Below are 13,814 nucleotides of genomic sequence, written 5' to 3' on the forward strand. Positions count from 1 at the left end.
AAGAGGGTCAACGGGATTTATTTTACGGAAAACTCAGCGAAAAACACGGTAAAATGACTTGCCGTTTCGAAAAGGGTAAGTCATTTTCCTTCGGACGGGAGCGATCTAGTGGAGAGAAAGATTGTCGGATTATGACCCAATTCTGCCCCAGATTGGTTAAACTCAACCTCCGTCGCAGGCTCCAGCGTCGCGTTTTGATTCTCCGACGCTGCATTCGTGGCTTTTGGGACCGATTCCTCATGTGTTCCCTGCCGAAGCCTATGAAGCATCGGTATCGAGTTATAACCGTCGCCACCCCCTCCACACCTTAGATCAGTCTCCTGGGTGATGCTCAAACCGGGAAAACTAGCTTTCTGGTTAGCCCCATTAGCTTAATCAAATTAAAATCCCTTCCCTCTCTCTATTTACCCCCAATATTATATTTAAATACTATTTATCATGTTTTTTGAAGATGAAATACATTGGAGATGAAATCGAGTTCGAAAAAGGCAATCAAGAGAAACGGTTGAATTTGATGGATAAAACATTTTTTGTAAGTGGAGCAAGGATCTATTACTACATCTGGGAAGTTGATGGTAACCCCATTTTTTCTCTCCTTAATTTTCGTTTTGATTTTGCTTATATTTAACCATCAATCTGTTTATCTATTTGTTTTTCAAATCGAAAAACGCAGGTGTTGATAAATCTCGAGATCATATTCCTCTGGCTTGTAAAGACTCTGTAGCAATTCTTTTCATGTTTGATCTCACGAGCAGATGCACTTTAAACAAGTATGAAACTCTTAATTTTCCACTCCACATCTCCATTTGAATCAAAACTGAAGAACAATTGTTGCAAGTATGCCCTTGGTACATCAAAATCTGGGTTGATGTTTCTAAATCAAAAGGGGTCTGTCTTCTTTGGATGCAACATCGTAAACTGGTATCAAGAAGCGAGGAAATGGAATCAGGTATTCACTTTCTTAACTCTATGATTGAACCTTGTCGAAATGTAAATGTTTTAATAAATATTTATGTGTATGTATTGTATCGATCAGTACTGTGCCTTTTGGAAGGTTTTGTTACCCTAAGGTTGTTCTTACGGACCAATTTTCGCTAGATCTTTTGGTACCCCAGTTGCAAAAAGGACTCCTATAAGGATAGGAGATCTTGCGTTTGAATTTGGGACGACACACCTTAGAGTGACAAGATCTTAACAACGACCTGGCATACAAAGAGGACAATATCGATTTGTGCACAATGGTCATACCGACCACAACATGGAGCTTCTCATCAGCAAATGTGTATATTTGTGTGTGTGTTTAGAAAATTTCTCATTAGTATGAAAACTTTGATTGTGCATACAGCAATACCGATTTTAATAGGAACCAAATTCGATGATTTCATTGAACTTCCCCTAGATTTGCAGTGGACAATCGCCAGTCGGGTAAAGTTTACAGTTCCGGTCGAAGCTATGAATCATATCCTGCATGTCTAAGAAAGCAAAATCCGCTTGCTTTGAGAATTAAAAACACCCTTTTTGAGAATTTGCATACGATTAGCAATACCAAATCAATGTTTTAGAATTAGGAATGAAGAACAAATGGCCTATCGAGTCCTAGCTTGGTTGACATCGTTGCATATGCACGTATTATCCTTTAATTATTTTCGGAAAATGAACAAAAGTGACAAAAACACCCTTTTCATCGTACCCTGTTATCGAACATTTGGAGTATCGTACGTTATGCTATACTCGTATTTGTGTTTGTCTCTCAATTCTTGTTGTATTTGGACTCTGTTTAGTAGTACCCCGGATTGTTGTCCCTATTGCAAGGCACAACAAAATTCATTATTGTCTGTAAGAGGATCATCTCATTGCTCGTTTCAGTTGTGGTTCTAAATTATATGGCAATGGCGCGAAGGCCATAAACGCGACCCTGTTTTTTTCGAGTGCTACATACAACATCAACGTGAGCAAGATTTTCAAGTTCATCACAGCAAAACTCTTCGACCTGCCTTGGACGGTCGAACGCAACCTTAATGTCGGAGAGCCCATCATCGATTTCTAGAAAGTTTCATGTTGCCTGTAACTTTACAAATCAATTTCTTTTGTTAATTATTAATATATGATGCATTTAATTCACTCCTGTCCAATAAATTATGAAATATATTGTACTGAAATAGAAGTGATAATTGGACATTTTATTAGACATGTCTCAATTTTTTTTGATAATGGTAATTAGTGATAAACCCTTTAATTATATATTTTGACACTAATTTATTACGATGTTATGTACTATTATTGTTTTAATGTGGTGTACTATTAATTAAACCTACATAATATTTATAAACTTTTATAATAGATTTTTAATCAATTATTAATATTATATCAAATAAACCTACATAATATTAATTATACGTTGAAATTCATTTCTAAAAATATGAATGAATAAGCATAATGAATATTTTAAACCTAAAATAACGTATTTTTAACACAATCAACATAAATTATTAATATTATCTAAAAATTTAGTTTGACGTACTAATAAAAATATAGATTTTTATAAAAAAAATAAAATGAACCTTTAAAACTAAGGTAAAGAAAAAACATATCGAATATGCATGCTTCTTTATTAAAAACAGATTCTGAAAACTGTTTTCACAAAAATTAACCAAACAGTGTAAAACATTTTACAATGTACCATCCATGTAATACCCCGAATTTTGAATTAAGGACTTTATTGAAAGAATTTAAAAATTAGGAGGATTTATTCGATTAAATGATAAAGATGAGAATGATTGGGATTAATGGTTTAGACTAAATTGTGGCAATGGATTATTAAGAGGGCATTTTGGTCTTTTACATGATAATGAATTTAAAATTATTAGTTAGTAAAGTATTAAATTTAAGGGAAAAGGGGAAAGTAAACACAAAAGAGCCATTTCCTTTTCTTCTTCTTTCACGTGGGTGAAGTCTTCTCCATAGCTCCAAAGGTAAGTTTCAATTATTTGGTTTTTCCTTTTGAATGTGGGTTGTTTTTACAACCTTATGTGATATGAAAGCTTAAAGAAAGATTATTTGAGATTGAAATCATGAAATGAAGAAAATATTAGAGATTTTAGAAAATGAGTTTTGAAATGATATGTTAGTATAGCGGTGTTTATTGAGGTTTTCTAGTATATTTGACTTGCCAAAGTGGTAAATGACAGATTAGAAGTATTAGATGGGATAAAGAACATATTAGAAAAAGTGGTTTGATTCTTAGAATTGAATGTTCTTGAATGATTTTAGATGTTCTAAGAGGCTAAATGAAGGAATGTTAGTATGGATAGTTAAGGAAGAGTTTAACAGTATTGTATGGGGTAATTATAACGAGAATTGACCACATTGGGATGAAAATCGAGTTGAAAACTGGAAATTCTGTGCAAGGGTATCGGTACTGCTAAGAACAGTATCGACGCTATAGGCTAAAATTTGATAAATTAGATGAGTAGTACCGATACTGATTCAATCAATATCGATACTGATGAGGTAGTATCGATACCATGATAAGGGGTATCGATCCCAAGAAACATCGAATCTAATTTTGGTATCGATACCGGTAGAGGGTGTCGATACCCTAGTAGGATAGTATCGATACCATGGTAAGGGTATCGATACCAGGCAACATCGAACCTATTTTTGGTATCGATACCTGAAGGGGGTATCGGTACTAGGGTAGTAATATCGATACTATAGAGCCAGAAATGTTAAAATAGGCTGAGATTGGTATAGAAAGTTAATGATATGTTCTTTTGAGTATTGTTTAAGTATAATGGTTAGGAAATATTCTAACATTGGGTATGGTATATGTTTTTATGGATGCTTGAGTAGATTGGAACCAAGCTCCCGAAACAAGCAAAACTAAAAGCAAAGACAAAGTACCAGAGTAATCAGCCTTACCTTTTGGGTACATAGCAAGGATAGTCAGGTGATTGCATTTATTTCGTACAATACGTGTTATAAAGATATGTTGTTAAATATATATATTGCATCAATATATCAGTACTATGTGTACTACAGGCACTTCGTGTGCATATCCACGAAATTCATCATGAATTGATGAATCACCGTACAGGCACTTCGTGTGCATATCAACGAAATTCATCATGAGTTGATGAATCACTGTACAGGCACTTCGTGTACATATCCACGCAATTCATTATGAGTTGATGAATTACCGTATAGACACTTCGTGTGCATATCCACGGAATTCATCATGAGTTGATGAATCATCGTACAAGCACTTCATGTGTATATCCACGAAATTCATCATGAGTTGATGAATCACCGATAGGCACTTCACAGAATTCATCATGAGTTGATGAATCACCGTACAGACACTTTGTGTGCATATCCACGGAATTCATCATGAGTTAATGAATCACCGTGTAGGCACTATGGGTGCAACCCACAGAATTCATCATGAGTTGATGAATTTCCGTATAGGCACTAATTGCGTATTCTAATAAATGAACATGAATAAAGAATGGGAAAATGTAACACCTATAACCCGTATAATTATACCTATACAAATTATAAATGTCACCCGAATTTCTAAAACCATTTACAATTCAAAAGTGATTTAAAATTCATTTTCTTAAAATGGTAAATGATATTATAAAAATATCTTATCATATAAATTATGTTTCATTATAACAAATTTAAAACAAAATATTTTTTAATGAATAGTACCGTGAACAGTGAACAATGCACCGATGCACTGCTATAGTACCCGTGAACAGTGTACCGATGCACAAAAACATCAAACTTGAAATGTGTATCGATACACTGCTACAGTGTACCGATGCACTGCTACAGTAACTACTACAGTAATTTCAACAAATTATATAAAACTCATAAAAATTAACCTTTCATCACTATAAAGTTACCATTTTGTTTCCAAATTAGTTCAACAAAACAAATTGAACATTATTAATTACATGCCACTATCTAAGTCAAAATTCCATCATAGGATGTCTTACTGATATTGAAATATACTCCTCGATACTTGATGTCACTTTGAACTCTTTATACCACTACTGGCTTTTTACCTACGCGTGAAATTCATCACACGCTAAGTATATACTTAGTGAGGCAATTAAAACAATAAACAGTGCAATACCATTCATGCATGAATTTCAATGTCAAAATCAAAATGCCATAAAATCATGTTATTTGCATATCTAATATTTTACCATGATCAAAATAATATAAAATTTTGTATCAATATACTTACCATTTGTTCCATAAGCTCATAAGCTTATTTTACCAATATACTTACCATTTATTCCATAAGCTCGTAAGCTTATTTTACCAATATACTTGCCATTTATTCCATAAGCTCGTAAGCTTATTTTACCAATATACTTACCATTTATTCCATAAGCTCGTAAGCTTATTTTACCAATATACTTGCCATTTATACCTTAAGCTCGTAAACTTATTTGCCAGCTTATCATTGATTAACCAATAAACCATAACCCAAAGTATAAATGTATGAGGAACCCGGTATAGAAGTTAAATATTGCACCGAAGTGCTGAGGTCGAGCTTTGCTCACCTAATAATGCACCGTATTGCTGAGGTCGGGCTTTACCCACCTTGTACACCGTAGTGTTTTGTACCATGTCTTCACTAGACACTTTGAGGCATGCACTATGTGCCTTCTCTAGACACTCTAGTGCTACCTAATATGCATCTGCTAGACTCTATGGCATGTCATTAATACCATTAATCCTCAATAACATACTTGGGCATATAATCAATTTTATTTGATCCATCCATGGAAAAGTATATTATCATAATTTAACAATGGGACAGTTCATACCCAAAATAATATTCATGGTAAAATATCACATTATTCATGATCAATGCATTATAATTTCACACTATGTCATATCAATGTCATATCGAAGTTATAAAAATGATATAAAATCATGTTGATATAAACAAGGTCGACTTATCGCAAGTCTTCCTGATAATGTATAAAACATCCATATATAATTTCATGCATGTATTGCACTCACCTTGACATTTTATATCTTTCAAAAATATATATGCCTCACTATGTTCCATAATAAACCCTTTTTACACTTGTCTTGCTTCAATCACAAATCAATCACAATTTGTATAAATCACAAATTCATAATAATACATATGTTAGTATTTTACTAACATAAACATATCCCAAAATAATTCCATAATATATTCCTTAACTCTTGGAACCAACTTTTCCAATTTACACAAAATGGTCCTTCACCATTTTATCACTTAGATTCTTAATACCAATAATTCCATCATTGAAATTATTATCAACCAAGTACCCATACAAAGGCATAATTACAATAAACACTCCCAAACAATTCGAAATTTGCATTATAATCCCCAAACTTCCCAAAATAATCAAATTTCACATTCTAACACTCATTTTAATTTCCAAACAACAATTTCCAGCATAGTACATCAATTATATAACACTTACACCGCAACCCATCAAATTTTCCAAAATGTTTTAATTGAATTTTTCCAAATTTTTTGAATTGAATTTTTCCAAAATTTTTAAATTGATCCCTAACTTTTCAAAAATTATAAAATGGTCCCCAAATTTTCTAAGGCTTGTAAAATACTTCCTTTATCATTTCCAACCCTTATATAATTTTTCCATAATTTTTCTCATTCAAATAATCCATGGTCGAAACTTAAAGAACAAGTTTTAGAAAGATTAAACATGTTCTACTCATCATACATGCTTGAATATGAATCTACTACCTCACAAACATCAAGATCCATCATCAATTTCATGATCCCTTAAATGAAAACAACCTATAGAATTTGAAATCTTTGAACACCAACAAGATTATCATGCAATATTGGTACCAAATGATAGCGTTTTTCGCGTATAATAATATTCTATTTTACGTCATACTCGAAATCCAAATGAATTTGCTTAAAATTTGAATTGAAGCTTTCTCTCACCTTTGGAGAAACCCACGGCAGCTTGGAGAAGAAGATGAGCAAGTTGGATGAAATGTTGGGTGCATTTCATATTAGTTTACATTTAATTCCACTATAAATGAATAAAATATTCATTTAATTGAGATAAGACCAAAACACCCTTAATGAATTTTCTTATTCACCATAAAATCAAAAGACCTCTTCCTTATCATCTTTAAAAGTCAAAGATGAATTGATTTGACTTTAATTTATGAAATTTCCCATGAATTTTTCAAAACTTGCGTTTTAGTCACTAAATTCCACTATTTCGGTTAAATCTGAAAAATTGTACATTTCCAAACCAAATTTCTCTGATCTAAAATATTAAAATAATATTTCCAACTATTTTTATAATATCCTTGAAATTTTTGTAAAATTCCAATTCGATCTGAATTACTGATTCCTTATTGGCTTTAACCCTTTCAAAATTTTCTTTACTAAAATTCCAAATCCAAAAATATGATTTCTATAAAAACCCTACTCTCTAGAGTAAACTATCTATTTATGGAATAAAATTCTTTTTAGAAAATTATCACTTAATTCCCTAAATTTTTCCCAATTTTCTACCTTGACCATCAAACTTCCAAAATTTTCATTTTGGTCATTATCTAAATTTTTGGGATATTATAGAAAATGACTGTAATAGCACCAATGGTGCATAGTTATAAGGTTTACAATAAATTGTAAAGATTTTCTCGATATTAGAATTATTACCTTATATTATGTTTATAAGCTGCTTATGATTATGTATGTCTCACTAAGTAATACTTAACGTGTGTTCATTTCACGCGTAGCTTGAATACCAGCTGAGTAAGGAGATCATCGGACATCAAGTCAGAGTCGCCTAATCAGTAACAGTATGACATACCTGTCTACTTTTGATATATTTTAGTTGGCATGTAATAGGTTTAGTAAAAACGCTCTGTAAAACCTTTTGAATTGAAATATTGTAAAACGGTAAAAATGTGGAGCATCTCTTTTTATGTGTATATGTAAGTTAATGCATGTTTTAATTATAAATAAATTCTAATGATTTTATAAAATGAACAAAATTGTACGGATTTTCAAATGAGAAACTGTTTAAAAGTGATGAGAAATCTATAGCTCGTATACGTAAAGGTATACGAGAGATGGATGTTACATTTATTGGTATCAGAGCTATAGGTTTAGTCGATTCTCGACCGAATCAAGTGTAAATTTTAAGGTAAGAAGAGTTTACATGCCACTAATATGTCAAGGTTACTGATAGGGTATAGAATGAATATGATAAGATGTCTCTCCTTACTAACTTAAGTATTATTTTTATGAATGTTATGATAGATGTCAGATTCTACGAATTCGAGAAAAGTGGATGGTTGAGAGAGTAGAGACGAATCGGGTAGTGAAAGCTATGAAGAGAATAACGAACATCTAATTCCATCTGAGAATGCCAGCGCACTGACACCTCAGAGTATTCCTGTTCTGGAGTTTGAAGCTTTTATGAAAGCTCTTGACGCTATTTTGACAAGGTTTTAACCTTCTCCGCCTCCCCCTGCTCCTCCAGTACCGTGAATGCTAATTTCGAAGGAGTTGAGAAGTTTGGGAGCTCTTGAGTTCAGAGGAGAAGAATGTGAAGGTCCTATGGACGCACACTTATGGTTGAACGATGTGATGATGATATTGGAAAGCCTTCAGTGCTCCGATCATGAGAAGATGGGAGGATTTGTATCGTTATTCAGAGGATCGACTCGAGTTTGGTGGACAAACACGATAATGTATGCGTCACCCGAGCAAGTGAACTGGCAGTTCTTTCAAGAGGAATTTAAAAACAAGTATATCGGGGAGCAGTTCATGAGATCAATGATGTTGAAGTTTCTCAACCTAAAACAAGAAGACCGAGTGGTGAATGAATATGAAGCTGAATACAACAAACTTAGCCGTTACATTACTGAGGTGGTCCCTAATGACAAAACTCGATAGGATTGGTTTATTGAATGACTAAGGCCAAAGTTGAAAGAGATGATGTTGGCCTTGAGTTTGACTAGTTTACAAGAAGTTCTAAATAGAGCTAAGGCGATTGAAAGAGCTCAAGATGAGACATTGGCAACAGAGCAGAGTGTACAGTCAGGAAAAATGATTGGGATGTATTCATATACGTTTCATGCTAAGAGAGGCAAAGGCTTATGTTCCCGATATACTAATAGAGCAGCTACACCTCATTCTTCTGTTGCAAGCTCGGGTAGAGCTTTTGGAGAAAAGAGTAATCAATGTCAAATCTATGGTAGATTTCATCGGGGAACATGTAGAGTGCTTTCTGGCGGTTGTTTTGTTTGTGGTGAAGTGGGTTATTATGCTCGGAATTGTCCGCTTAAGTCCGGGGATAGATCAGTACAAACCGAAAGATCGGTAGCGACATCAAGTAGAAGCAGAGGAAGAGAAAGATCAGGGGGGTCAATATGGGTCTAGTTAGAGACAAGAGACTCGGGGAGTAGCTCGAGTTTATAATATAAAGACCAATGAAGATAGGGATGATCCAGAAATCATAACAAGTACATTTCACCTTTTTGATAAGCCTGTTTTTGTTTTAGTGGACCCTAGTTATTCACATTCATATATTAGTACCAAGCTGATTAGAAATAGATGAATTCCTTTAGAACCAACTGCTAGTGAAATGATAGTGATAAATCCTTTGGGTCAAAGTGCAAGGATGACTAGGGTGTGTAGAAAATGTCCAATTAAAATTCAAGGGGTAGTATTCTTGGCAAACTTGATGGAGTTACCCTTTGATGAGTTTGAAATCATTTTGGGCATATTTTGGTTGTCTCCACATCATGGATGGGTAGATTTTTTTCGGAAACGATTATTCCTAAAGGATACGGAAGGCTCCGAAATTGTGGTGGTAGGTAAGAAGGCAAAATCCCTGTCCAATGTGATATTAGCTTTTACCGCCAAGAGAATGATGTCAAAATGATGTGTAGCTTTTCTAGCTAATGTGATAGACACTCGAAAGGCGGAAGCGAGATTGCAGGATATCCCCACAGTTAGGGAGTTTTCAGAGGTTTTTCCTGAAGAGTTGCCGGGTTTACCTCTGGATCGTGAAGTAGAATTTAGAATTGAGGTTTACCCGGGTACCAAACATGTTTCTATGGCTCTGTATAGAATGGCACAAATGAAGTTAAGGGAACTAAAAACATAGTTGCAAGAGTTGCTTGATAAAGGATTCATCCGGCCCAGTGTTTCTCCTTGAGGAGCACCTGTGTTATTTGTGAAAAAGAAAGACGGGTCTATGCGGTTATGTATTAACTATCATCAATTAAACAAGGTAACGATAAAGAACAAGTATCTTCTTTCGAGGATTGATGACATGTTTGATCAGTTAAAAGGTGTAACAGTGTTCTCTAAGATAGATCTGAGGTCGGGGTACCATCAATTAAGGATTGAAAAGGAGTATGTTTCCAAGACAGCTTTGCAGACTCGATACAGACACTATGAATTTGTGGTAATGTCGTTTGGATTAACAAATGCTCCTGCAGCATTATGGACTTAATGAATAGAGTATTACAACCATATTTGAATCAGTTCGTGGTAGTGTTTATAGATGATAATTTGGTATATTCCAAGTCAAGGGAGGATCATGATGCTCATCTTCGGGTGGTGCTTCAGATACTTCGTGAAAAGAAGTTGTACGCGAAACTATCCAAATGCGAATTTTGGTTAGCTGAGATTGCTTTCCTTGGTCATATAGTATCTGCAGAAGGCATAAGAGTGGATCCCAAAAAGATTCAAGCTATAGTGGATTGGCAACCCCCAAATAATGTTTCTGAAGTTCGATGTTTCTTGGGGCTCGCTGGTTACTATAGGCATTTTGTGAAGAATTTTTTAATGTTAGCTCTGCCGCTAACTCAATTGTTGCAGAAAGATATGCCTTTTGTTTGGATGGAAAGATGCCAGGAAAGTTTTAAAATGCTCAAAAGAATAGTAACTGAGCTCCAGTGCTCGTGCAACCTGAGTCGGGTAAAGAATATGTTGTTTACAGTGATGCATCCCATAACGGATTGAGATGTGTACTAATGCAAGAGGGTAAAGTTGTAGCCTATGCTTCAAGACAAGTAAAAAATCATGAGAGAAATTACCCAACTCATGATTTGGAATTAGCAGTCGTAGTGTTTACTTTGAAAATCTGGCGCCATTATCTGTACGATTAGTGTTGCCATGTTTACACGGACTATAAAAGTCTAAAGTATTTGTTGACTCAGAAATAGCTGAATTTAAGACAGAGAAGATGGATAGAGCTTCTAAAAGATTGTGATTTGGTTATTGACTATCATCCGGGAAAGGCTAATGTGGTAGCAGATGCGCTCAGTCGAAAGACTTTTGCAACTTTAAGAGCTTTAGATTCATGTATATATTTAAAAGAATATGGTGTTTTGATTGCCTAATTAAATTTAAGGCATATGTTTTTGGATCGGGTTAAAAAGCTACAAGGTTGAGATAAGAAATGCTTAATAAGATTGGCGCAAGTCGAAAAAGGAGAAGTCAAAGGTTGTTGTTAAAAACATTTTGATGTTTCGATATAACAAATTAAGTATAAATGAATTTTAAGATTTTACAAATCATTTTCTAAATATATTCGATTTAATTATTCGAATATTAAAATATTACTCCAAGTCTTTCAAAGTTCAATTTAAATCCTTACTAAAGTGTAAAATTGTGTTTTAATCTTAAAATATTTTTGAAATAATTTTCACAAAGTATTTCGAACAAAAAATGAGCAAAATATTAATTTTTCAAAGTAATGTACCGATGCACTCATTGATGCATCGATGCACACCCCATTTCGAATGCATTTTATGCATCGATGCATGGCCATGCATCGATGCACTCAGGATTTTATTGAAACATCGAATGCATTTTATGCATCGATGCACAGACCATGCATCGATGCAATCTTGGCTTATTTAAAACATCGAATGTAATTAATGCATCGATGCACCCCTAGTGTACCGATGCACTAAGTCTTATAATGGTTAAAATATTTGAATTTTATACATAGTGTACCGATGCACCTTGTGTATACATCAATGCACACACGCTCCCAACTGTTTTATTAATTGATAATTACACTATAACGGATCTATTGACTTCACCAATGATCCCCAATGTTCAGAAGTGATCCAAGGTGTATTTAAACAAGCTTAGGAGTCATTGACCAATAACAAGAAACAACAATTGAGAGAGAATCAAAGAGAAAGCTTTAAAACATCAAGTTTGAGCTATTCAAGCCTATTTTTCATTCAATATTCATTTTTCTTTCAAGAAAACCATTTGTACTCAATTTTATTCATTCTTGAGTGTTCTTTCTTTGTTCTAGAATTGTGCAAACAATTTACCTTGTGAGGTTTTTTTGTAAGTTTGTGAAATTTGCATCGTTCTCTTTGGGAGAGAGTGTTCTCAAGAATTTGGGGTATAATTCTTGAGGGATTTGTAAGGTTACTCTTTGTTCTCAAAAGAAAGACAAATTAGTGAATTTGTGGAAAATCCTTAGTGTGGATAGCTAAGGTAGTGGACGTAGACTTTGGTTGAGAAAGTCGAACTACTCTAAATCGCTATGCAATTATTTTTCATTTTCTGTAAAAGTTTCCACCGAAATTTTTATTACCAATTCACCTCCTCTTGGCCGATTCGTCGATCGATTAGCTTAACAATTGGTATCAGAGCCTCACTCATTTGAAAGTTTAATCACCTCTTGAGTCAATTTGGGAAGAGTTTTATCGATAATCAAGTCATCAATGGCCTCCACTTTAAACCCTGAGTTTGGTCTTGATTCATTACCCGTCAACAAGCCTCATTTCTTCAATGGAGCTAATTATGCTTATTAGAAGAATAGAATGATGTACTTCATTCAAGAAAGTGACATGGGAGCATGGAATATCATAGAAGACGGATATATAAAACCTTTCACTCATCCAAGATTGTGGAGTGAATGAGAGACAAGAATGTTCCAGCTCAACTCCAGAGTTATCCATATTATATTTTGTGCTCTTGGACCAGATAAATACGGGATAATATCATCTTGTAAACTGCCAATGAGATATGGGATAAACTACAAGTCACTCATGAAGGCACAAACAAGGTAAAAGAATATAAAATTAGTCTTCTAACTCATAGCTATGAAAATTTCAGGATGAAACCGGATGAAGATATCAAAGCTATGACGGATAGTTTCTCCACGATTGTCAATGGTCTCAAATCATTTGGAGAGATCATTCTAAATGAGAAGCTTGTGAGAAAGTTAGTTTACTCTCTTCCAAAATCTTGGCAATCAAAGAAGACGACGATCATCAAGGCTAAGAACTTAAAATCCTTCACCCTCGATGAGTTAATTGGTTCTCTCAGCACACATGAAATGATGCTTCAAGATGAGGTAGGCCTCGAAAAGATGGATGAAATAAAGAAAGAGACGGAGAAGAAGAAGAACGTTGGAGTTACTCTCAAATCCACAATGGATGAAAGTGATTCGGATGAAGATGACGAGGAAATGACATTATTTGCCAAACGGTTCAGAAAAGCCGGGTCATGTCAAATACGATTGCCCGCAATTGAAGAAAAATGGTCAATCCAAAAAGAAGCACAAGGCTCATGTGGCTATATGGAGCGATGAAGAAGGTTCTGATGAAGAGGAATAAGAAGTAGCAAAGTTGTGCTTGATGGCATTTGGGGAGGATTCTCAGGTAACCTCTAACTTATTTGATTAAGATAATTTATCTTATGATGAGTTATTAGAGGATTATAATAGGTTGGATTCGGATTATAAGACTTTATT

The 13,814-nt window shown here is 34.2% G+C and overlaps 1 pseudogene; it reads left to right on the top strand.

Annotated features, from left to right (window-relative positions):
- Positions 1 to 107: 107 nt before the first annotated feature.
- Positions 108 to 2,047, top strand: LOC120202011 (annotated as a pseudogene).
- The last annotated feature ends 11,767 nt before the right edge of the window (positions 2,048 to 13,814 follow it).

This window comes from Hibiscus syriacus, unplaced genomic scaffold, assembly GCF_006381635.1.
Source record: "Hibiscus syriacus cultivar Baekdansim isolate YM2019G1 unplaced genomic scaffold, ASM638163v2 tig00008145_pilon, whole genome shotgun sequence".
Classification (NCBI taxonomy): domain Eukaryota; kingdom Viridiplantae; phylum Streptophyta; class Magnoliopsida; order Malvales; family Malvaceae; genus Hibiscus; species Hibiscus syriacus.